The 26,509-nt window shown below is 48.0% G+C and overlaps 1 protein-coding gene across 1 annotated transcript in view; it reads left to right on the top strand.

Annotated features, from left to right (window-relative positions):
* Positions 1–609: 609 nt before the first annotated feature.
* The window catches only part of LOC147706488 (protein mono-ADP-ribosyltransferase TIPARP-like), a 105,724-nt gene continuing 79,824 nt past the window's right edge, over positions 610–26,509 (top strand). Inside the window, exon 1 of the mRNA XM_086932983.1 lies at positions 610–794. The gene's annotated coding sequence lies outside the window, so the exon portion shown is untranslated. The remainder of the gene's footprint in view (positions 795–26,509) is intronic.

Here is a 26,509-nt window from a genome sequence, read left to right as displayed (position 1 = left end):
GCAGTGCCACTGTCGGAATAACGTATTAATAGTAATTTTGCGACTGCAGAGACTCCACTCATAAAAAGATAGAAGAGGCCTATCATTTTATGCGTGGAGTCTCTGCAATGGTACATTTTCTAGTAGTAAAATAAAACTCGCAGTTTGTGAATAGATTTTTTAAAAATTGTAAACTTACACAAAAGTGTGAGTGTACCTTTGGTAATTAGTCCCTAAATTGGTATCCTTAATTTGAGTTGATGGAGCAGCCCAAGTGCAGTAAATAGTAGTTTGGCCAATCGGTGGTGGCAATGGAAGCCTTAGGTACACTGACAAAAAAGAGAAAATGCGCAAGGAGCAAAAACGACCAAGTGACATGCTGCAGTCTAGCTTATCGCTTAAGAAATCAAACCAAATTGTGAATACTCAAACCTTAATGCCATTAAAATTAGAACGTAGGTTTTTATATGTTTTTGTTTGCATTTTTGTCTGTTTGTTTCATGTGTACTGTGTTTCTGTATTATTGTCTATTTTCTTTTCTTTTTTAATTATGGAGGTTCCCAGGCTTCCAGTAGGGATTCAGTGAATAGGTCCACTGAGCTATAAGTTTCAGAATCACCTGTGAAGGTTGGCCGTCGCGCCTGCAGCAGGTGCTGCCTCTGCCACTGATGACCTCTCGTTACGTGCATTTCGCGGTGACGTCAGAGGGAGGCGAGGGTTTGTTTTCGGTTCCCTGGGTGCGTTTTGCACCGTGGCCTGAAGCGAGGGGAGCATCGAGTTGCGGAGCAGCAGAGGAGCGCCGTCTATGGCTCAGAGTGAGGCTCTCCTACCTGTGTGTGTGAGGAAGACGACCAGCGAGAGGCTGGTTCACTCAGGGAGGGGGTGAGGTCGAGGCTGGGGGGTTCAGAGACAAACTGTCAGCTATGGAGCGGTGTCTGCCGTTAACGGGGAGGAGTGTGGGGGTTTTAGGGAGAGGAGAGGTCTGAGAGGAGGGAAGTGATGCAGAAGGAGGGGCGAGGGGCTTTTGAAGGTGGGACTGTCGAGGCAAGCGCGCCAACAAACTAGTAACAAGGAGGGCTCGAGCTGCTCGTGCACGAGCCCAACCAAGAAAATACTTGGCATGTAAATCATGCGTCACATATATAAGATATGCTAAAGTGAGGGCTTTAAGCGGGTGAACAAACTCGGGGCAGGGGTTGTGAGGGGAGAAGTTCTCTATGGGGGCGTGGTAAACCTGTTGAAGGGCCGTGGCATACATCGAGAACTAGATCTAACTGTGTGCCTAAAGGAATTCATTCAACAAAGGATAGTAACAAGCATTTACAATGCAATGGTCTCGTCTTTGTTAAAGTTAGAGCTATTGGCATTGCTCATTACATTATTTTTGTTTTTAAAACATTTAAATAAAGGGCAATGTCATTTACAATGCCAATAGCTTAATCTCTCGCAAATGCGAGACCTATTGCATTTGCACCCACACCCACACCCAGGGTCACACACACAGACAGAGCCACACACACACACACACAGACAGAGCCACACACACACAGACAGAGCCACACACACACAAAGCCACACAGACAGAGACACACACACACACACACACACACACAGAGCCACACACACACACACACACACACACTCAGAGCCACACACACACACTCAGAGCCGCACACACACACTCAGAGCCGCACACACACTTGCCCCCAACGTTGGAGTTGCCTGCACACTTGCAGGGCAACTGAAAATGGGCACCAGGGAAGGAAGACACTGGCCCCTCTGGGCCCTTTAACAATACTCAGGCCCTTCTCAGGGGCTCTTTACAAAACCTGCGCAAACGATGGAGCGGCTGGGTTAACATTGGCTAAATCGGGGAGGGTGCCAGGTCGTTTGTCAAGGGAGGTTGTTTTCCATGGTTGCGGATAAGCGTGTCCCACGGAGATACAGAGGCTCCCCTTCCCTGCCTTATACCCCGCGACCCACCCAACACAGAATTACGGGACAGAGGATTGACTCACCGGCTCTCCGGGGGCTCCTCGCGGGGGGTGGAAAGGGGGGTAGTGAAAGTACAGGATGAAAGTATTCAGAGGTAAACCCAGCTTCGCGGCATCACTCCTTTTGTGAGGTGTGAAGTCCCGTTAAACTTCACCTATATCTCTTGGCGCAGATTTGTTTTCACTTCACGGCACAAAAGCCTCGAGGCGCATGCCCTGGTAGTGAAAAAAGAGCGTTATCTCATCCTGCGCTCTCTCTCCCTCCCCTCGGGAGCGGCGAAGAAGGCAAGTGCCATTGTCCACCGGCCCTCCCAAACCCCCCCATCTGTCCACCAAGACTAACCCCCTCCGCTCCGAGCCACAGAGTTGAATATTAATGAGGCCCATTTATCAGACATATGCCCCTAAATTATGTAGACAGGAAAAGTGATACAAGGGTTTAGCTGCACGTGCTTCTGGCGGCAACACGATCCACAGACGGACAGCGGCGCGGCTCCCTTCAGAAATACTAACAGGTGCCTGCTCACCTTTGGGATGCCAGGTTTTTCCTTTTCCCCCCAATTTTTTTTTCAATCATTGACTATATTTTCACAAATAAAAGAGAAGTCTCGCCGTGTTTTATTTTATTTCCTCCGTAAGCCTGACATGGAGAGAGGGCCTGGCACTCCCTGCCTTTCTTTGAAGGGGTGCCCGTGACGCACTACTCACTGGGCCGCAGTTATTTTCGCGCCTCTTTCCTTGTATAGCTTCATCCTGTAACAAGAATGCAGATTTCAGCACCCGACTCAGAAACACCGAATAATTGTTCAATGGCGCGTGCCAAGCTTTAAACAGCATCTCGGTGACCTCGGTCCGATACTAATCCAGGGGTTATTTCCGCCATGAGACGGGCGTAGGCTTTAATTTCATGATTACGCGTCATTTGAGTGCGCAATCTTTGCTGTTAGATGGCTGCAGTTCTTAATCTGGAACCGGAGCCCTGTTGCTCGAGTCAGCGGGCTCCACTTGTCCGGCCGCTGTCATGCTGTTATCACAGCCCTCTCAGACTGTCGGGGTAATATATAAGCAGCATTTAAAGCCTACTGATGTGAAATGCATGAATAACATAAAATATCTTTGGGAAGGATAGCGCTGCTGCTGTGCACTAGGGTGGTAAGGTACCGCCGGACCATGCCAATGTGTGGTAGTGGGTAGTAGCATGTATGGTAGGGAGGCGTGCCCAACAAAGCAGGTGCTGTGGTTTACTGTTGAGCAGGGCCCCTGTCTGCTTAGCTTTCTTGTCTTCGCAAATATCCCCTTCCCGACCATCAAAACTGCCCCCCTCCGCAGTAGAGGAGTACAGAGACCGGCCGAGCCTGCTGGCCTTTAGGCAATGAGACCGCAGAGGAGGCGCTAGCAGCATGAAGATCACCCCAACCTCGCTCCCCCCCCCCCCCACACACACACATCACCCACAGCTAGACTCAGTGCTCTGCAAGCAGTGGAGCAGTCTTTCAGGCGGCACAGCGAGGCCTCGCTGTTTCCGAGGCCTCGCTGTTTCCAAGGCCTCGCGGGCCCCAGTGCCCCCGCGCGGTTACCGCGGGGCTCCCACTTGCCTTGGGGAGCTCTGCAACATTTCGGCCATCGGTCCCAGCCCTCGCGGGCCGCACTTCCATTTCCATCTGCAGGCACTGCCAACAACCAGGCGGGCTGCGGGCAGCTACCTCTGCATACCCCCCGCTATAAAACCCAAAGATGGCGGGCAGGGTGAATTTTGTTTACCCCCCAGCTTTGGCGTAGAAGATGGCCTCGCAGCTCGGCCCCCGCTCCTTTTAGAGAGGGGCCGCCCCTTGGCTGGCGTGAAGGGGAGAGGTGGTGGCGGTACTGTCAGTGGTGCAGACTGTGGAGATGAGGCACCAGGTCTGTACGAACTGCCCATGTGTGTTCTCTGGAGGACGCTTGGACGGCTATAGCTAGGCGGTGAGGCTCAGTGGCTCACCGGGGCATGCTCAGCCTCAGCAGCCCTACAGACCAGGGTTCTGTCCTCGTGGTGCCAGAGTGTTTTACAATAGGAACAGTAATGATACAGGAGGATGAATTTATAAGTGAGCAAATTAGAAAAGCAAACGTTACGTTTCAGGAGGCATTACACGGCCATGAACCTCGGAACACGCCATGAACACCACCGTCTTTCTCCGAGGTCATGCAGAAATGGCTCAGAGACACGCCCCGTCATTTTCAGACTGAGGGGCGTGTTTTTCTTTCTCTCCTCTTCCCATTGGCTGGATTGTAAACAACGGGCGTGTTTTGACTTATTGTTGTTTACATTCCAGCCAATGGGGAGAGGAGAGAAAGAACAGGAAAAAACACGCCCCTCAATCCGAAACGGACGTGGCTTAAATTGACAGACAAACCTCTTCTCCAATGGCTGGCCGCCGTTTAGGAAGCCAGCCAATGGAGAAGAGGGGCTGCTTTCAGCCCCACTACTAAGAGACGTACAATCTCGCCAGCGAGACTGCGCAAGCGCAGCCTATGCTAGCCGAGACCTAAAATGGACCAAACAGAAAAACCCAAGTAGCTGACTTTTCAGGCAGTGGTCTTCCCACGCATGGTGTACATTAATGCCTTAACTGAGAAGAATTCTACATCTTCTGTAGTTGATGTCAACTAGGAGTATTCATCTGGTGTTTGCGCTGAAGCAATAGGATCACGACTTGAAGGCCAAACAGAAGTTGCCATGACTAACAATACGGATGCAGTTGGGTTTGGTACATGTAAATATAGGGAGATTTATTAAATGACTCCTGGTTGGTTACCAATGTACTCTCCACAGTCAATTACTTATATTCACATAATGTATCTTCTCTTGGAGGTCTTGGAATATTATGTTATGTTTTTTGTAGCTTGTTTACCTTTTACTACTGCCTTATAACAGCTGAACGAGTACCAAGAAAAAACGTGCAAGACAAACATCACTATTACTTTCTAGTTATTTTTTAAAACGCACATATAGTTGTTAAATCATAGCTGGGATATTTGGCAAAGTTAACTTTAACCAATGTCCATTTTTAAATGCTACTTTTATCCAATGTATGCACCCAGTCCATCCATTACGTAGCATGTGGACAGTCAGTGGAGCCAAGATCAAAAACAGTTTAGACACCCAATGTTCATCTCATCCATTGCTGAGAAGCCATGAAGCAAGAATTTGCATAGTTTTATTTCATGTGTAAGTTCCTTGTACTAAGATGTCTTCTGTGGGCGAAAACGAACCCAAAGAAAACATTGTAGATGACACTAAAATGGAGAATCCTTTTTGTGAAAAATATTCATTTTCGTGAAAAGTGGTTTCATAAAAAAAAGATATGTGACCAGGAATCCAATTGCTAAAGAAATGTTATGAAATATCCTCTTGTCACTTTTTGAGGCAATTCAGTTGTACCCTAATGTAGAGCTACCAGGAAAATGCATTAGACCCTTTCTGCTAAACTCCTGCCTCTTTCCACCTCCAGCTGCCCTAACCTGAGGTGGACATTGTGCAGAGATATTTCCGAAGTTGAGAGTGTAATGTCCCACAGTCCCCCAAAAGCAGCACATCCTTCCAGCCTGTGGCAGTGGACCAAGGCAGCTTGGAGTCAGTGAGGCACCCACTGGGAGAGAAGTCAAGATGGTGGTTCATTGAGTCACATTGTCTAACAGGATCTTTCCAACAGACTAGGCCAAATGTGAATTTCATTTTGTAATTACTTGACAGATTCCTGGCAAAAGGTTGTTTTTTCTGCAAGTAGAGCTCTCTATTGATTAAGAGTCCTTTGAGGTTAGGAAGCAACACGAATCTCGGGGAAGAACATCTCCAATACCGAATGAGTTGCCTTCCCATATTAGTAGCATAATTAAGTTTCCCCCCTCTCACTGTCAGTATAAACGTACAACATGTATAACTCTTGATTGAATGGAGATATTTAAATCTGATTTGAGATATGGACTGAGTGGTAAATTTTGTGTTTAGCTTAAAGTAAGCCAAGAATGTGGCTTAATGGGAAGACTGGTACTTCCTTAAAAATAAAAAAAAGTCAAAAACTAAATAAAAACAGAACTTCCAGAAAGAGACAACGTTTTTGCTTTTTTCCTCCTATTTTCATGAGCGCACACAATCTAATAAATGTTTTCAGGAAAAAAGATAAATTTATCGTTTCCTAAATTCACGTTTTTCACTTCGTGTTTTCTTACACACGAATCATGATTTCTTCTGCAACACTAATTGTATTTTTGGTCATCAGTATTTCAGTAATTTGGTGAAAAAAACGTTGCCATTTTAAGTAGTCTAAAGGTTTCGTTTTGGAACTTTGGCCGCTCAACTATCCTCAGTTGAAGGAAACTTGAGCTATGTAATGTTTAAACTCCCCAAGTTTCACAGAGCTGATGAAGTTTACAAAAAGACAGGTTCAGCATCCATTTGCAGCAGCAGGAAACAATTTCTGTAGCTGTGACTTGCAACAGATGCAGATTGGCAGTTGTCCACTATGTGAGCTACCACATCCTCTTTCAGTGTCTAAATCCCACCAAGAGCCATCCCCCGTTTAATATTAAGTTTGCTGAGTTACAACACAGTGAATAAAGCAATTTATAATAAAGTGAAACCACTCAAGTAAGATATTACAAAGCAGAACATGCAGTACGTCACTGTTGGAAAGCAACACTCACTGCTTCATTAAAGAAAAGCGGTAAGATAGGTCAAATATTCAGAAACAGTTTTTTATATCCATTTGCAACATGTGTTTTCAGCTCTTCACCCTCCACTGTGAATGCTTTCCCCTTTAGTTTAAAACAAGAGCCAGTAATAAAGGAAGTATGTTTGCTATTGGATGTGGAGCTATCCTCGTGAAAAAGAAGCGTGACATTCTTGCCATGCAGTAGGGCATATGAAAAGACTCATTAGGCTCTGTTTGCCCGTAGCGCTCCTAAAATGTTAACATTTTATTGGCTAGATTTTCACCCTGGGAAATAAACTGGGGCCAGTTTACCACTGAGGCCATTTAAGTTAACGAACTGAATAAAAAAGAACGAAATGAGCTCATGCAGCAGTGCAAAGGCCACTAGAAGGCACCTAGTGTGTTTTGACACATACGGGGCACCGTAAGGCGTCACAGAGAAAGTGCCAGCAACTCAATGGGCCATTTTTAAACATTCTGCAGTTCAGCCGTAAATAAGTGGCACTTTATGAAGCTCCTGGTGACAATAAGATAATATTGCTCTGATAAGAGCCACTTGCAAAGAGCTGCTCTGGAAATCCTCAATAAAGGGGCAATTCCAAGATACAAAGATATAAAAGCAAAAAATGTTTGTCTTTGTACAGCAGAACGAAGATGAACTGGTTGTTAACTAAGACAAGACGAGTTCTCAAGAAGAATTCACGGAGTGTCAATATGTCGCAGTCATAAAATGCTTCAGGATACGTGCGAAAACAGGCTCTGCCAACATTGCACCTCACTGCCAGCTTTCTGGCCCATCATCAAAGATTAGCGGGTGCCTGGAAGTCAAACAGGGGGGATGTGCTCTCGGTGAGAAAGCAGTTTCAGGAAAATTAGCGATCACTGTCGACATGTCTCGCAGGTGGCCTTCCGAAACTGAAACGTGACCACATCCATGTTCCTTACTCCTTCTGCACAGCCTTGTGCTAACTGATTTAATGTGTGCATCGCATCGTCGAGCACGAGAATGACCAGTACAGCTGTTTCGAAATCGGCGCGCAAGGGCAAGTATTTCCAAGAACGACATTTTGAATTTTACATCTTTAACACTCAGGCGGGTTCTCTGAGTAAATCCTGCTTCTGCCACAGTACGTACGGTGAGAGCAAAGTGTATAAAATGCTGGATTTTCTAACAATTATCTAGTTTTAGAATATACTCTAAAAGTTGTCACTGGTACAAAATCACTACCACAGTTTCCATCGTTCCACCAAGAAAAGCAAACGCTGAAGGTTTTATGAATAAGTGACCATTAACCATATGATTAATTGACCATTAACCAACTTAAAGTTTAAGCGGGAAAAATTATAAACTCACATATCCCCCATATACGGTTTAGGTGTGCACAATACCCGAAATAAAAGTACGCCAAACACCATACCAATAATGGTTGTATTCACTGAAAACACTTTCTATATAGTATTTCACACCGAGCCGATGCAGATTCGAAGCACTGTAAATAACAGGAGGTACTACAAATTTATGGTACTCAATTTTGACAAAGTACGTATTTAAGTATGATTTCTGGTTTTTTTTTTTATTGACTAAATCATCTGCAAACGCAGTTAAAATGCAGTTACGGTTACAAAGCAAACAGTAACAAGTCTGATAAGGAAGATGGCTTTTGATTATCAGCTCATTCCCACCTCTTTAGAATCACTAAAGCAATAAACTGAGGCTCCTGTGGCATGCACAGCGTCTGCCGCCGCCTTAATTCTCTAGTGAACGCCGCAGGAATGGATGGTGTGGTGTGTGCATTACCACAATGAATGCTTACTTTCAATAGCATTTCTATTTTTACTCACCAGATTAGAATAGAACTGAAGAGGCTCGGTTTCCCAAAATATGGTGCTGGCTACGTACGTGCGCGTGAGAGAGGGAGAACGTAAGAGGCGGATGTGCTTGCAGATTCCCAACTGAGCCATTAGAGGGGGCCGAACCACAGTGCGTCACATCTTTTTGGAGTGGAGGGAGCAGGCTCGGGTGCTATTATAGCCGCTTTGCACTTTTGGTCGACTTTCCAAACCACCCACGAAACCCGCCTCTCTCACACAGACCCCAAGCGGCTCGTGCACAGGTCTGTGTCCCTTCAGAGGCATCTCCGCAGCAATAGGTCTCGAGGACGAGACCTAAAAAGTTATGAGACCTGTGCACAGCCCAGCACAGCAAGAGACACAAATTAACATGTTTAAAACAATAGTGGTGTAGGCAGCCAGCTGCCATAGGCCCAAGTGCAATGAAAGACATGGGTCTCCTGGCTGCTGTTTGAAATGTGAAATCCAATATTAATCAAGGTCCTGTGGGCCCCAGTCCCACTGCACCTGCTGCACCAGTTGTAGTTACGCTCCTTCTTTATTCGACAATTGGCAGGAGCGGGACAGATGTGGAGTCAAGGAATGGCACACACTGAAGAGGTTACATGGCTGCAGCGTGGCAGCCTTTTAAAGAAACGCCACGCCAGGTTAAAGAAATACATTTTTTTCATCATCATGTTCAAACATGATGTTGCCACGATTTACATTTCTATTCTGATTCTGACCAAACCAGATACCGAGTACGCATGGTCCCTGAACATGCATGCAGAAGCAGAGGGGAGAGGGGGGGGGGAATCCAGGGGAAGCCCAGCCAGCTATGTAATGCCATACATTTTGATATTTACTTAACATTATGAGCAATTACTGTAAATCGCATGCGCATATCAGTGTGCTAGGAGTTGAAAGCAAGACTCCATCTCGCTGAGTGTCTGATGGGGGAGCCTGATACACTTTAAACTTGCAAGCCCACCCATGAGCAGTGGGAGTGCCAGTCAACAAATAAGTAAACATGACGTGTTGACAATGATTGCCCTCAGAAGAGTCTCTCCTTAATGCCACACAAATTATAATACAATATGAAACCTCCCGAATCCTGGCTCATGCCATGAATAACTTGTTTTCTTATGGTTAAATTTAGCAGGTTAGACATTCATGCCACCCATCAGCCTCAGGCTAAACTTAAACCGTAATTGTGATCCAGCAATATGAGGTGCGCAGGGGGATAGAAAGGCGTGACAAAAAGGGGAAATGCAGAGCCGTGAAAGCATTACATTAATTGGCTAGTCCCAGACAAGTGCCACCTTGACTTCCATTATTCTAATGCTGGGTTTGTCCAGGGACTGATTCCATCTCGGTTTATAGCACCATTAAATCCAGCAGCAAATGTCAAGCCAGAGAGGTGGTGTCAACACGAAATCAAAAAGGACAGCTGCAAGAGTTTCTGACATTGACCATAGACTTGTTAATCCTTCTAATATAGCATAGTAAGCTATGAAGGACATGTGGCTCCAAAAAGTTGTGAGTAGGGAGCTACCCTTTCTGGCAGGAAAAGGATTGGGTCAACAATCATACAAAAAACAGAGCTCCTTCTCCTGAGTTTTATGAATCGTAGTATGCATATCTCTTTTATATATTGGAACTGAACAAAGTCAAAAGCATGTCGCTTTTAAATACCTGTGAAGTGATGTGATGAGCTGTGTACCTTTGTTTCCCCTCCACTGCATTTAGTTATGAAACTCCCGATAGGCACCAGGCAGGATACTCCAAAGACACCTTAACTTTGGTCTTTGTTATGGGCCCAGCTGGAATCTGATAAGCCCCCTCCCCGCCTGCACATTACTGCTTTGAACGAATGCATACAGCGTGCAAGCGCTGCTGAATGTGTCCAGTTGTCTGGAAAATACACTGATACAAGTTTAGCATATTTCTGAGGGACTCAGCCTCTTGGCAGGGTAGACTCCATCTACCCACCCACGTACCCTCAACTTGTGCCCTGCTTTTCAGGTTCCAGATTAATGACAGAAGTATTGCGTGTGACTCGCATAACAGTGCAAAAGCCATCTTTATTGAGCTTGCTCCCACCTGTCTGTATTGCCAGGGCATTGATAGTGCTCGAAAACAATGGCCGCCTAGGGACCTGCTTCAACGCCCTGTTTTTAATACTGCCAGTGCTCCAGCAGGTCCCAGCCACTTAAAACCATGGATACAGTCTATTATAACTTCAAAGAAGTGTATTTATTTTACATGTAGGTCATATCACTGCATTGACGAATATTGAAAGTCAGAGTTCTTAAACATGAACTTGGAAATGTTGTTGAACCAGCCAACAATGCTATTAGTAAATTAAGTCATTTGTCATGTATAACCTATTTGAGGCCTTGATTTGGGTTATAGATGGAGCAACATTGCAGTTGTACGAAATCTATTTTTTTTTTTTTTTTTTTGTTGCTGAGTTGCATTTTGTTGGCCTTAGAACTCTGTGCACTTTACCGCTACTAACCAGTGGTAAGGCACTTCTGCTATCTGCTTAAAACATTGTAACATTATAGGCTTATACCAAATGGCATATTTAATTTACTTGTGAGTCCTTAGTAAAGTGCACTACAGGTGCCCAAGATATGTAAATCAAATGCTACTGGTGGGCCCACTTAAGTAGCCCTTTAAACCTGCTTTAGGCCTGCCATTGCAGAGCGTGTGTGCACTTTTAACCCTTTGGGCGCAGCTGGAATTTCCACGCGGTGCTGGTGAATTCCACTTGTGCGCCAATCGAACGTCCCCCGGCCGTCCCACGCCCACCGTGACGTCGGACAGCCAGGGCCCATCAACGCATGCAAGGGGTTAAACTGACATGTCAACGTAGCAAAAGAAACCTTTTTGCCAGGCCTAAACCTTCCATTTTTAGGTCCAGCCTGTCAGCACGCATGCGTTGTCAGCAAGATCTGCTGAAATCCATAAAACCACTCTATTCCCACCTCCTGCTTACTGTTGGTTAATTCCAGCATCACTCTTCATTGCAGCCTCCTGTCTCCTTTCCGCAGTTGATACTTCACTTCCTTTCAAGGCTGAGGAGCACCGGCAAAGTGCAGTGTACTTGCACTTGCCTTCTTTATCTCCTGTTTGGACAACTTTTTTTAAAATTCATTGATGCTTTCGGCCGTCGCTGCTTGTTTTGCCATCTGCTTCAGGCGCTGCTTGTTAATTACTACGATCCTGGCTCAGCGCGCATTTCACTTAAGTGTTTGTGTTTTTTGGGTGTCAGTAGAGCAGCATCTGTGGCCATGCTTAGCAAGCCTTTTTTGGGAGGGGGGAGTTTTATATAGCTCTAACTCGACCCGGAGGTTTTGGATCGCTTTACATTTATTTATTTATTTTTCACATTTGTAAAGCGCACTGCTACCAAACGGTGTCCTGGCGCTGTATGACCACTGGTGTACATGACTGAAAGATTAATGTGTGAAAAGCCATGTCTTCAGGGCCCTCCTGAAGGGCAGCAGGTCTGAAGTCTGCCGAAGGGCCAGTGGCAGAGCGTTCCAGGCCTTAGCTGCTCCAAGGGAGAAACTCCTTCCCCCCCCACCCCCCCCCCCCCCCAATGAGCCTTCCTGACTCTAGGGACTACAATCAGTCCTTGATCAGCAGACCTTAATGATCTTGCCGGTTTGTACCACTGGAGGAACGGAGTCATACAGTGGGGGCCCAGCCCTTTTAATGCTTTGAAAACTACACAGAGTGTCTTAAACGCTATTCTTTTGCGTACTGGTAGCCAGTGCAGCTTTACCAGATCTTGTGTTACCAAAGCAAATTTGGGTGTGCCCGTGATCAGGCGGGCAGCTGCATTCTGCAAGATTTGAAGTTTGTTTAACAGCCCCTGTTGGACATTTAGCAGCTGGCTATTACAGTAGTCTAATCGGGATATCACTAATCCCGTTACCACTGTCTTTCTGTGTTCATCAGGGAGAAAAGGTAGAACTTTTCGTATGTTTTTAGGACATAGTGGGTTGATGAGGACAAGGCGTTGACTTGAGGTCTGAAGGAGAGGGTATCGTCCATCAGTACCCCCAGGTTTTTTACCTTTGAAACTGGAGAGGGGGCTGTCCCCATTTCCTCAGGCCACCATCTTGGGGACCAGAAATTATCTTTAGCCCCGAACCGCAAGACTTCAGTCTTTGATGAGTTCAACTTCAGACCGTTTTCTGCCATCCAGTTGCTGACCTCGCACATGCAGTCCCAGTTGTATTGCAGATGGACACATTAATTTTTAGGCACAGGGAGATTAAGTGCTTTTGCCCAAAATCACAGAATGTTTGAGCCTCCAGCCAGACTCTAACCTGGTTCCCCAGTTTCAAGTTCGACCTCCCTGACTGTTAATCCACACCCTCTCTGACTTTAGCAGCTCTTTGGGTTTTACAAGGAGAGGCGGACGTCGGTGCTGGAGAATAATCAGTCTATTGTGACTAGCTTGGCCTGCTGTGTAGGGAGCCGTTTTGACATTAATGAAATGTACACAGACTAGCGACACATACCTGTTCCAGTTAAGCACGTGCCTCTGGGTTAATGTAAATCTAATCTGCTTTGGCACAGCTGCATCTGAGCAGCACAGCACACTGTGTGGCTGCCGAATTGATCCCTACCTCTAAGCTCCAGAATTCAGTACAGAACAGCTGTGCGTCCTCCATGGCACATAGCATTAGATACAAGGAACAAATCTCCTATGTGGGCTGGTGGTGGCTTTCGCAGGCTAATACTTCCCCTTTGGTGTTCCTGCATATAATAATGTGCGTACTACTGGCAAAGCTTCATGTTATCTATACCTGCATTCTCTTGCTGTATTCTGTATTTCTGTGTATAAGCTGCTTTTATGTAATAGTTCTAATGCTTTCTATGTCAAGCGCTGTGATGCCCTCCTGGCCTTGTTTGAGTTTAATAAAACCATAGGTATGTAAAGTGAAAGTTACGGCCAGAAAAGACTTTATATCCATGTAGTCTTCCATGTGGCTCTTTTTTGTTTCACGTAGAAACCATATTAAGTGACTGGCTTTTCTGTTGCGAAGAGACTTTTTAGTTTTGGGTTTTGACAGTGAAGCAATCAAACAAACCTAATTTAACAATATATGCATAGAGTTGCTTTGGGTCCGCCCCTTTAATCCATTGGCTTTCTTCCACCAGCGTCTTTCAGCCCTTTGCATTAGACTTTGTCAGTCCACATCTTGGCTCAATCTATTGGAGTAGTCCTTTCACACCTAATTCTATTGGCTAGATGGGTATAGCCTTCCTCCTCCTCCTTGAGCATTTGAATTGAGCTGGGTGAGGGGCTAATTTGCAACTATAACCTTCTCTGTTCCCTTTGAATGTCTCTTTCTAGACTGTCTCTTTCTATGGTGTAAATGCTTCTTGTATTAGCACTTTACGCCCAGACATGTGGGCTATGCCAATGTTAGTTACAGTTCTGTTTCTTTGAGACCACATTCATATCACAATTGTCCTCTGCTTAGCCGGGATAGGCTCTTTCCAAGCAGGGTCCTGCACCAACATGAACAGGCTCTCCTTCCCTAGCAAGCAATTATTGTGCTCCTGGCCTATTCCACACCGAGTGCTCCACCCACTAATGCTGTGATGAGATATAGTTCAATCAATCAATCAGTGACACTTATAAAGCGCGCTACATACCCGTGGGGTCTCAAGGCGCTGGGGGGGGGGGAGCCGCTACTGCTCGAACAGCCAGGTCTTCAGCTTCTTCCTGAAGGAGAGGTGGTCTTGGGTCAGGCGCAGGTCGGTCGGGAGGGAGTTCCAGGTCTTGGCGGCCAGGTGGGAGAAGGACCTTCCTCCTGTAGTCGCTCTTCGGATGCGGGGGACGGCGGCGAGGGCGTGGTTGGCTGATCGGAGGTGGCGTTTGGGAGCGTAGAAGTTGACTCGGCTGTTGAGGTAGCTCGGGCCTTGGTCGTGTAGGGCTTTGTGTGCGTGGGTGAGGAGGCGGAAGGTGATTCTTTTGTTGACGGGGAGCCAGTGAAGGTCTCGCAGATGTCCGGAGATGTGGCTGGTTCGTGGGATGTCGAGGATGAGTCTGGCTGAGGCGTTCTGGATCCGCTGGAGTCTCTTCTGGAGCTTGGCGGTGGTCCCGGCGTAGAGGGCGTTGCCGTAGTCCAGTCGGCTGGTGACGAGGGCCTGGGTGACGGTCTTCCTGGTCTCGGTGGGGATCCACCAGAAGATCTTCCGTAGCATGCGTAGGATGTTGAAGCATGCCGAGGAGACGTTGTTGACTTGCCTGGTCATGGAGAGGGAGGAGTCCAGGATGAAGCCCAGGTTGCGTGCATGGTCTGTCGGTTTGGGTGCGGTGCCCAGGGCGGGAGGCCACCAGGAGTCGTCCCAGGCGGAGGGAGAGGAGCCCAGGATGAGGACCTCCGTCTTGTCCGAGTTCAGTTTCAGGCGGCTGGTCGTCATCCACTCGGCTACCTCTTTCATCCCTTCGTGCAGGTTGGCTCTGGCGGCGGCGGGGTCGTTGGTCAGGGAGAGGATCAGCTGGGTGTCGTCGGCGTAGGAGATTATGCTGAGGTTGTGTTTGCGTACGATGGCCGCGAGGGGGCTCATGTAGACGTTGAAGAGGGTGGGGCTCAGAGATGATCCTTGGGGGACGCCGCAGATGACTTCGGTGGCCTCTGACTTGTACGGTGGTAGGCGGACTCTCTGTGTTCTCCCGTCGAGGAAGGAGGTGATCCACTCCAGCGCCTTGTCCTGGATTCCGACGTTGCTGAGGCGCCGTACTAGGGTGCGGTGGCAGACCGTGTCGAATGCCGCGGAGAGGTCTAGGAGGATGAGGGCCGCTGTTTCTCCATTGTCCATCAGGGCTCGGATGTCGTCGGTGGCGGCGATGAGGGCGGTCTCGGTGCTGTGGTTGGCTCGGAAGCCGGACTGTGAGGGGTCGAGGGATCCGTTCGTCTCGAGGAAAGCGGCCATCTGCTTGTTGACGGTCTTCTCGATGACTTTGGCTGGAAACGGGAGGAGCGAGATGGGGCGGTAATTCTTGAGGTCGGTGGGGTCCGCTGTTGGTTTCTTGAGTAGGGCGCTGAGTTCGGCGTGTTTCCAGCTCTCGGGGAAGATGGTGGTGTCGAGGGATGTGTTGATGATGTCTCGCAGGTGGGGTGCGATGACAGCGTCGGCTTTGTTGAAGACGTGGTGAGGGCAGGGGTCGGTCGGTGATCCGGAGTGGATGGAGTTCATCGTGCGGATGGTGTCTTCGGTGCTGATCGGGGTCCAGGCGCGGAGGGTGGTGGTGGGGGGTGGTTGTTCGGTCATGGTGTGCGTTGGTTGGTTGTTGAAGCTGTTGTGTATGTCCGCGATCTTGTTGTGGAAGTATGAAGCCAGGGAGTTGCAGAGGTCTTGTGATGGGGTGATGTCGTTGTTTCCTGCGCTGGGGTTGGAAAGCTCTTTGACGATGTTGAAGAGTTCCTTGCAGTTGTGTGCGTTGTTGTCCAACCGGTCCTTGAATGCTGTTTTCTTGGCGGCGCGGATCAGCTGGTGGTGTTTCCGGGTGGCAAGTTTGAAGGAGGTCCTGTTGTCCGGTGTCGGTTCCCTTCTCCAGACTTTCTCGAGGGCTCGGCAGTTCTTCTTGGAGCTCTTGAGTTCGTCGGTGAACCATGGGGCTTTCTTGCTGCCGGGTCTGCTGGGCGGGGTCCTCAGTGGGGCGAGTTCGTCCGCGCAGTTGCTGATCCACTTCGTGAGGTTGTCGGCGGCCTGGCTGGGGTTCGCTGAGCTGGCAGGAGGGTGCTGGCTCAGGGAGGTGGCGAGCTGGTCTGCTGTGATCTTGTTCCAGCTTCTGCGGGCGGTCTGTTGCTGGTGGTGGTGGGTCGTTGTTTTCTTGAAGGTGAAGTGGACGCAGCTGTGGTCCGTCCATTGAAGCTCTGTGGTGTGGCTGAAGTTGATGTCCTTGCTGGATGAGAAGACAGCGTCGAGTGTGTGTCCGGCGAGGTGGGTGGGGGTGGACACCAGTTGCTTGAGTCCCAGGTTGGTGAGGTTGTCGAGCAGGGTGCTGGTGTTGCGGTCGTTGTTGTTCTCCAGATGGAAGTTGAGGTCTCCCAGGAGGATGTAGTCAGCGGAGGGGAGGGCATGTGGGCTGACGAAGTCGGCGATGTCCTCGCTGAATTGTGTGCGTGGTCCAGGGGGTCGGTAGATCAGGGTGCCTCTGAGGGTGGTGTTCGGGTTGGTGTGGATCTGGAAATGCAGGTGTTCGGCGGTGGTCAGGGAGTTGTCGGTGCTGGTCGTGAGACGGATGGTGCTCCTGTGGATGATGGCGATGCCTCCTCCCATCTGGTTGGCGTTTCGGTCCCTCCGGACGATCTTGTAGCCCTCTGGGATGGCGATGGCGATGTCGGGAGCTGAAGAGGCGTTCATCCAGGTCTCCGTGAGGAAGGCAACGTCTGGAGCTGTGGTGTCGAGGAGGTTCCAGAGTTCGATGGCATGTCTGTGGATGGAGCGGGTGTTGAGCAGGATGCACTTGAGGTGGGTACTGCTGGTGTTCGGCTTGGTGGGTGCTGGTGCGAGGCAGGTCCGGATGCAGGTGAACTTGCAGGCGTGGCAGCTGAAGGGTCCGTGGGTACGTCGTGGAGAGGCTTGATGGCATTCTGGGAGTCGGCCGGTGTTGAGAGCGGTGAGGGTGGCGGCGGAGTACGTCAGGCGGGTCGGTCGGGGTCTTCGTGGGCCAGGGGTCCTGGCGCTGGTCGCGATCCGGTCGCGGACGGGCGTAGACGGGCTTACCTTTGGCGCGCCTTCGGCGCACAATCGGCGCGCCCGCTGCGCGTGACCGCTGTGCGTCCGCACGGTCGCCATTTAAGGCGAAGTGCGCGGGTGGGCGGAGCAGCTGGGAGGCGGGAGCGGGGAGGGAACAGAAGAGAAAAAGGGGCGGGGCCAATGTCGGTGGCGGGAAGCGAGAGCGGAGGGCGGCGAGGTAGGCGGCCAATCAGGAAGGAAACTGGACACGGCACAGGGGATACAAAGAAATTAACAGGCACAAATTTAGGGCAAAACAAATAAAAACGGCAAAATACGCGAGCAGACGGCAGAAACAGACAAGCACAAATTACGGGCAAAACGAGGAAAAACAGCAAAATACGTGAGCAGACGGCAGAAACAGACAAGCACAAATTTAGGGCAAAACAAGGAAAAACGGCAAAATACGCGAGCAGACGGCAGAAACAGACAAGCACAAATTACGGGCAAAACGAGGAAAAACAGCAAAATACGCGAGCAGACGGCAGAAACAGACAAGCACAAATTTAGGGCAAAACAAGGAAAAACGGCAAAATACGCGAGCAGACGGCAGAAACAGACAAGCACAAATTTAGGGCAAAACAACTGGGAAACCAGAGGGGAGCGACCACGGCGTCAGCGAGGCAGAAGGCAGGCAGAGGGGAACACACGCAGCAGCTGGTGGCCGTGCGGCGCGGGGGTGTCCCACAAGTGGGTCACACTCACCTGCGCTGCACGGTCGCCATTTAAGGCCAAGTGCGCGGGTGGGCGGAGCAGCTGGGAGGCGGGAGCGGGGAGGGAACAGAAGAGAAAAAGGGGCGGGGCCAATGTCGGTGGCGGGAAGCGAGAGCGGAGGGCGGCGAGGTAGGCGGCCAATCAGGAAGGAAACTGGACACGGCACAGGGGATACAAAGAAATTAACAGGCACAAATTTAGGGCAAAACAAATAAAAACGGCAAAATACGCGAGCAGACGGCAGAAACAGACAAGCACAAATTACGGGCAAAACGAGGAAAAACAGCAAAATACGCGAGCAGACGGCAGAAACAGACAAGCACAAATTTAGGGCAAAACAAGGAAAAACGGCAAAATACGCGAGCAGACGGCAGAAACAGACAAGCACAAATTACGGGCAAAACGAGGAAAAACAGCAAAATACGCGAGCAGACGGCAGAAACAGACAAGCACAAATTTAGGGCAAAACAAGGAAAAACGGCAAAATACGCGAGCAGACGGCAGAAACAGACAAGCACAAATTTAGGGCAAAACAACTGGGAAACCAGAGGGGAGCGACCACGGCGTCAGCGAGGCAGAAGGCAGGCAGAGGGGAACACACGCAGCAGCTGGTGGCCGTGCGGCGCGGGGGTGTCCCACAAGGGGGCGTAGCCGTCTGCATTCAGAGTGGAAGGGTGGGAGTTCTTTACTTCACCAGTCACATGCAAAACCAGAATGTTCCTGGTTTGAAAAAATGTTTTTTTTCTTCCTTATATGACCTCCGTAGCTACTGCCGCCTCTTGACCTATCCCGCCACTGGCGCAAATAGCTTTTGGTGGATACTTAGTCTCAGCTGGTATATTCTAAACGGGGAATGCCCGTTTATACTCCACTTGAGCTGACCCAGAGGTATTAATCATTGGAAGATGTCCTGAATCCAAATCTAACCAATGGTAATCCATAATCTACACTCTACTCAGGGAGGGGGATGTCCTCCAACCAATTCCAGTACAACCCATCATCAGTCCTGCCCCTAAAAACATTAACCCTCTGGTCTATGGCTTGATAATATTTAACGGAATTCCACCAAGCATTCCAACTAGGAGGGGCCTCCTGTCACCACAACAGGCAAATCTCTATCCTTGCCAACAACATCAAGTAAAACACCAATTTGGATTGGGACCACGACTGAGGTCGTATTCCCTCCCCCCCCCCCGGCATAGCCACCACACCAAAGAAAATGAGAATTGGGCTTACCTCCATTTCTACACCCAAAGCCCTGGAGATGGTCGTACCGACATCCAAATAAAATTTGTGGAAAAATGTTTTAGCTCACTTTGAAACTGAAAGGGCACCACGCAGTCTTTACCATTGTCCTTCAGTGTTTGCCGGATACGAAAAACGTACTTATCGGAAGCAGATAACGTGTTGGAGTGTGACGCTCCATGCCAAATATAATTTCTCAAATGCAAATAAAAAACAAAACAAAAGTAAAAAACATTGTCATTTTCAACTCCAACAGCTCTAACTTTAAAAATTTGAGAACTATTGCATTGCAAATGTTTATAATACACATGCCACCGCTAGAGTAGGCCCTGGACAGCCCAGTGAGCCGAGTACAGTGTATCTAAAAGGTAGGGCATGCACTGTTAGGTTTTACATGTCTTGGTAGTGAAAAACTCATAAATTCGTTTTTCACTACTGCAAGGCCTAGCTCTCCTTTAAGATAACATTGAAGTTACCTTATTACATTTTAGAAGTGTAATTTCCAAATGCAAAGAGTGACCCCTTCATATTTGGTGACTTTGGAATCACAATTTTAAATCTTAACTTAAGGGGAAGTTGGATTTGGAATTGCAATTCTGCAAATATCACTTTAGAAAGTTGGCCTTTTTTTGCCTTAGCCATTTGGTCTCTGCAGCCTGTCTCCGATCACATGACTGGGTGTAGTTGGCAGTTGGGCTTTGTCTTCCTCCAATATAGCCACACACAATGGGAGTTTAGGTGTGACTGGATGGGCCTTCACTGGCAGTATGGGAGGTTGGGGCTGGACCCAGCCTCATAATTAAATACGCTGTGTCTTCCATGACCAGAGCACCCGGGTATAAAAGAAGGACCTGAGTCACCCCCACTTCATTGCACTTCTAGACCTGTGGATAATCTGCCAGGAAGAAAGACTGCTGTGCTGCTGAAAGGACTGCCACTCGGCTGGACCTGCCGCCCTCTTGCCTATAAAAGAAGAACTGGACCTGCAATGCATCTTGAACCCAGGACCCCAGAATGTCTCAAAGAGCTAGTCTACTGGCCTCAAGATCTGAACCTCAAGGACTTAACCTGCTAACCAACAAACTCCTGGTTTAAGTGAGTTTCTGACCCCTCAAAAGGTGCCTCTCAGGTCCTGGACCCTTGGTGTTACTTTTGACCTCTTTAATTCAAGCTATTGGGCTCTTCGCTATCACGAATGGGCCAGTTTGCTTCGAAACCGTGCAACCTGCACCAAAAGAAATCGCAAGCTGCTGCCAGTCCATCTCTTTGCACAGCAACTTCACCTGCTCATGGGGGACTACCAGCACAAAGCACCTTTCTACGATGCCCAGCCAGCTCCTCGCGCCATGCCGATCACTGCCTTAGATGATCTCATTGCTCCTTGCAACCCCCTCCTACGCGAATGAGACTCTTGCGTCAAAACTTGAGAAGGTAAACCTTCAGCAGCACTAATCTGGGACGGTATCCGACTAGCTATCCGCTTGAACTTTTGGCTTGGACATGGTCCAGGGTGACCAGATAGCCGCAGTTGGCACTTTATGCTTTTAGGTCCTACATTGCAGTTTATTCTTTAAAAATTCATAACTCCAGTTCTACTTATTGGATGTTTCCTTTTTAGCCTTGTTTTATTTACTGCATTTTGCTCTATTTTTCTAATCTGGTGTGGAATCTTTTTGTGTGGTGTTTTTACTGTTTTAAGTGTTTCACAAATACATTAGTAAACCTGAAACCCGAGGTATCGGGTAAAGAACCTAGCCAAAAAGCAGAGTAAATTAAGTCTCTTTTTTCCACAGGTAATGATTCCGGGTTTACGCTAGACCCGACCACAGGAGCCACCACCTAGTTAGCACACCTTGGATCTATGGAGAAAGAGGCCACTAACGAGGCATTCTTCCCCGTTTTCTTTCTTTATTTTTTCCAGATTTAGGATTACGGGAACCTCATCCCCCTCAGTCCATGGGGCACAATTTTGCTACCATATAAGTATGTAAATACGCTCTCATTACCGCCGAAAAAATGTGTTGCAAGTGTTTTGAAGTCACGAGTTGTGTGTCTTTAATGTCTTCATTTTAAGGGTACTCATTAGCGGCACTAGATCAACCAGCATGTTTCTTTCGTCCTGAACAGGCACAGAAGCATGCTCCGTACTGCTAAATACCACGCACCGTAGAGGAGCAATTTTGGGTGCGAAGACGCCAACTGTTCTAATACCCACCCACTTGTGGGAGGGCCTTTGTTTCCCCTAACATTGTCTTTCTTTATCTCACAGATACCACATGACAGAATCTTGGTCATATGTATGTATTTATGCATGCTTATTAGTTGCAGCGTTTTTATTTTTCTGTTCTAGATTGCCTAAATCAGGCTGATTAGGAGTGGCGTACACAGGGTTGGTCCCTGTGTAGTCCTGACGAAGAGCTCTGGGGAATGCTCGAAACATGTTGACGTATACTAAGGATTCCTAACCCATTATAGCTAGGTTTTCTTGTATCCTACATTTTTAGACATGCCAAACTAGGAGCAACAATAAAATATTTCGCCCACTAGCAAGGTATTTTAACCCACCTTAGTCCACTCCACTCCACTTTTGCACTACACATAGTCTTCACGAACGTTCTCCTACGTAAATATCGCAAGTTGCAGCATGCCTCAGTTTGTAGAGAACTGAGATGGCCCCTATGTTGAAGCATGTCACAATCGGGAAACCCTGGTGAGTGAGGGGACTCAAGAAAGGAATTTTTCCTTTCCTGCTGATTGTCCAACTCAATTTGAGTGAAAATCCCTTCCCTGTTTTTCCGCTAGGTTCTTTACCCGACACCTCAGGTTTATTATGGCATAAGGAGGGTGGACCTAGCTTAAACCTCTATCTCCCCCCTTATTTTTCTGAATTGGACAAGTACATTACACATTGCCTCTAAGTTGAGCTGGACTGCTCTGTGCCAAGCTACCAGGTGGTGAGCACAGGTTAATTTGTAGTTTCCTGGTGCCTTATCCTGAGGAGGATTGTGGTTGCTGTGTGATCAGGGCTAGCATCCCAGTCAACCAGTAACAGTAAGTATTCTGTGGAGTTCAGATGAGTCTTCTATGCGCATTCAGGTCTGCCTATTGTTTGCTTCTGGGAGATAGTTTCTTCCTATTTTATGCTAAATACTGGCCGGGAGAAGCTTGAGAGCCAATGCAAATTAGCCTTGAGGGCATTTGGTCTGAGAAAAGTTAATTTTCAAAAAATTTACTTTTGCTTAATATTTATTAAAAATCAGACTTCACCGTTTCGATTTGGATTTTTAATAATTATGACAAATAGTTATTTAATTTGTATTCTAGCTGTTCCCATTCTGGCGATACAGTATTTGAATAATTAATCTGTGCACTACATAGCACAGCTATGTCTGTCTGGTGAAAATAACTTTTGGGTGCAAGTCACTGTAAGGAAATTTTAACATTAAACGTCACCATGTCCTACTTTGAAATACTATGCACCCTGCCCGGTGGGCTACGTTGCCTACTTGGGGATGACATAATGATATTTAAAAGAGAGGTTTTGCTCTGTCAAAAGGGTTTATTTTTGACAGGTTAAATTGCAGTTTTACATTTAAATAGTCAAGCCACAGTGGTCTGAAGCCATGTTTGTTCTGCCACTGTAGTGGATGGCAAAAAAGGTACTGCAGCCCACTAGTGGTATTTGCCGATTCAACTATGTGAGAGTTCTAAAGCGATCAAAATGATTGGGCCTAGCAAAAAGACTAAAAATCAGGGGTGACCTCACAGAAATAGTGGATTTCCTACAAAGTGTTTCTGAGGACAAGGTTCCAAGAATTTCTAAGGTGACCCAGAAGCCTCTGGGACTAAGAAAGAAAACGGAGAGTATAGTAGACAGCAAGAGAGATGGGAGTACTGCATGAGAAATGAAAAAGGATTGTAAATATGAGGAAGAGCCCGTCTTAAGGACACTAAATTTGTAGGGATGGAGACTGGTGGAAAACGTAGACTGAGGATGAAACGGCATTGATGTGACCACTTTTGGGTCCAATGCGGTCCGTGGTGCTACGGCATCTAAAGCTTTTTCCTCTGGTTCTCAGTTAGAGGATATCCTGGCAATAGCTGATTGCTTGTCTGATTCCACTTTTAACAAAGACAGGTTTCAAGAGCTTCCATATGGAGACTTGTACACTGATTTGTAGAGACATTGGGCTAAAGGCTCCTGGGATATGTAGTTTGAAGCTTTCATTGTTTTAATTGGCTGCTGTATTTTTATCAGTAAAGAAAGAGAACCATAATCCTTGCCTCCGTGTCCTTAATAGAATTTAGCATTCTTGACGGGTTAGCAAGAAAGTTTTTTTTATTCTGCCCCTTACCCCCACCAAACCCCTTTTCTAAAATAAAAAATAAAAACTTGCTGAGGTTGCTGCCAATGTTTTGGGGGTATTTTCATCTTTTAAAAGCATCTAAAGAGGAGCAGGAAATCCTCTCTTTGCAGCGGTTCTCAACTTGTTTTCTCTGCCACAGTGCGATATATGCCTCTCACCGTGTGACCTTGTGAAGGGAGCCAATATGGTGTGACTCAGGTCTGCCACTCTACCATCTCACTCTTTCTTGAAGCAGATGCGCTCACCTTCTTTCTTTGCAACAAAAGTTGCACCTGGAGCCTGGCAGTCCAGACATTAGAAAGGAAGACTAGCCTTCTGAGAGTGGCCAGTGCTTCGGTTGTGCTTGAGCCTTAGTTGCTGACTGCCCAGCCTGGCCTCAGCGTGACCTCTCCGCTGAATCTGCCATTTCATCTGGAGATCTCAGGACCGCTTCAATGCTGCTTAGATCCAGCAGTGCAATTCTATGTCAGGACAGGAGGCTCCGATTATGCTTAGTCTCATTTCTTTACTGACACATAGCAGCCAATCACATTACAGTAAAGAAAAAACAGAATAGGGCAACCATAGAGTACACCCATAGTATATAAACAGTCTCAGAGGTAACCACTTCCTCTTTCTTTGCTGCTCCGCAGCCAGTTAAGTGCTTTATCTTTACTATTGACTTTGCGCATTGTTCTTACTGTTTGCTTTGTGCTGACCTTTGCGCTTTGTTATCGCGCGTCTGGGGCTGTGTCTCCGTTCACTGACTTCGCGTGTTGTTTGCTGCCGGCGTGCAGTTTTTTCTTCCTTGTCGGAGCGTGTGCCTCACCTCCGTTTTCCTTGCGCGAGCGCTTCCTGGCTGCTCGCGCGCTGTTAGTGGAGCGGGAGCAGGGGTTCCGTTTTGCTTAGGAGCGCGAGCGCTCTCGCGACGGTCTTCAAAGACAGGCGACAGTCGCGCATGCGCGCTGTCCATTTCCGGTTGTTGGTGTTTCCTCAGCTGGTTGAGCGACGGCGTATTGACGTTTTGCCCACGGCCTGTCACTGGAGTTAACCCCGTCAGACACCGAGGTCTTCTGAGGGCTTTGGTTGTATATTTCTTCGCATAGGCTCTGCCTAGAGTGTTCTATTTGATACAGGCTTTGGCTCCCTCCACATTCTAATTGTTTTTTCGAGTCAGGTTTATTTCCTGCTTCTTCGAAGCCTGTTTTTGGGGTCTCAACACTCCCCCTTGACTTGTGTTTGTTGTCAACACTCCATATTGTTCAAGTCGTCTTGTGGGCACTTACCTCTACTTGCTGTAGAATGGCTGATTATTATGATGACGCTGAAGACGACTATTATTATTATGCTGATGAGGAGGAAGGCTCCTTAGAACAGGATTTGGTCGAACAGCTGGACAAAGGTGTTCAGCAATCCGTTAACAAAGCACTTGTACGTGCTATTAATCCTTTGAAGCGTCACCTCAATCTCTATGCTCAACAGCAGGGCTGGTGTCCGGCTGCCAAGAAATCGGCGAAGTCGCCTGTTAACCCTCACAAATCTGATTTTCAGCGTCTGGCGAAAAGTTTAGCATCTGCGCCATCCACGACTGCAGGTATTCATGAGGCTGATTCGGACAATGTGTTATCCTCCGCATCTTCAGACCATGTTTCTCCTCCACCTAAAAAACGGGTCTGTAAGGAGCATTTTGTGGACGCTCCTGAGCGTCCTCCGGTGCTCAATTTCGAGCCCGCCGACATTGTTCACCCCAATTCTTCATCATGGGGGCCTTCTCCGGCTGTAGCTGCCTACATTGAGGCACATATCCGTCAGCCTTTTGAGGCTTCGGTTCGTGCCAGGCTGCGCTCTGAATGCCCGAGGCCTGATTTGTCTGCCCATTTAGCTGAGACCCCAGAAGTTGACCCCATGATGGTCACCTATTTGAAAAAATATGCCAAGGACCCAAAGAAGGGCCTGGATAGATCTTGGCGGTCCTGTCAGGATAAGATGTTGGACGTCCTTGGGCCTCTCACTAAAATTTTGGACCTAGGTTACAGGGCCCAAGAAGCTTCTGCCCTTGTGAACCCTAAGGAAATGATCGAGTGGGCGCAACGGGCAATTTGCCAGTTGGGTAATGCGAATTGTGCGATATCTGCGGAGCGTCGCAGGTCCATCTTATTAAAGCTTGACCCTAGACTATCTGAACTGGCCACTTCTGAGTCGGGCCCTGAAGCAGACGGCCTCCTGTTTGGCCAGCCTTTCCTTAAGGAACTCACGCGCTTTGTATCAACCTTCAGTGGTATCGACAAGGCGCAGGCCTCCTTGCGGCGAGCCATGCGTCCGGTTTTTGGAAAGGCCGGACGAGGTAGGGGACGCTCGTTCGGCCGTGGTTCTGCCAGTCAGTCCCAGAGAGGCAATTCCTCTCAACACAGAGGCTCCTACGACGCAGGTTATTCATCGAGAGCCAACTTTTATCCTTCCAGAAAAGGAAAAGGCCAGTACGGCAAAGGACGTTCCGGTGGTCATCAGGGACAATACCAGGATTCCCACTCTACAGGTGAGACTGATTCCTGCATGCGATGTGATGTTGGGGGGTCGCATTCAGTTTTTCCTGCAGAATTGGCGCATGCTCTCCGGCGATGCTTGGGTGCTACAAACTGTTCAAGGGTTCAGGATAGAATTCTATCACCCGATGCATCAGACTTGTCCCCCTCCTTGTCTGCGGTTTTCTCTTCAGGACCAGGTTTGTCTTTCCGAGGAGATAGACTCTCTTCTCAAGAAAGGGGCGGTGATTCCAACCACCCGTCATCCAAAGGGGTTTGCCAGCTCTGTCTTTCTGGTCGAGAAAAAAGGGGGCGGTGCCCGCCTTGTTCTCAACCTGAAAGAGTTCAACGGGGGAGTCGTCTATCGACATTTCAAGATGGAGGGAATCCATCTCTTGAGGGATCTCCTT

The sequence above is a fragment of the Lissotriton vulgaris genome, chromosome 7, assembly GCF_964263255.1.
Source record: "Lissotriton vulgaris chromosome 7, aLisVul1.2, whole genome shotgun sequence".
Classification (NCBI taxonomy): domain Eukaryota; kingdom Metazoa; phylum Chordata; class Amphibia; order Caudata; family Salamandridae; genus Lissotriton; species Lissotriton vulgaris.
This window is presented reverse-complemented; position numbering and strand designations above follow the sequence as displayed.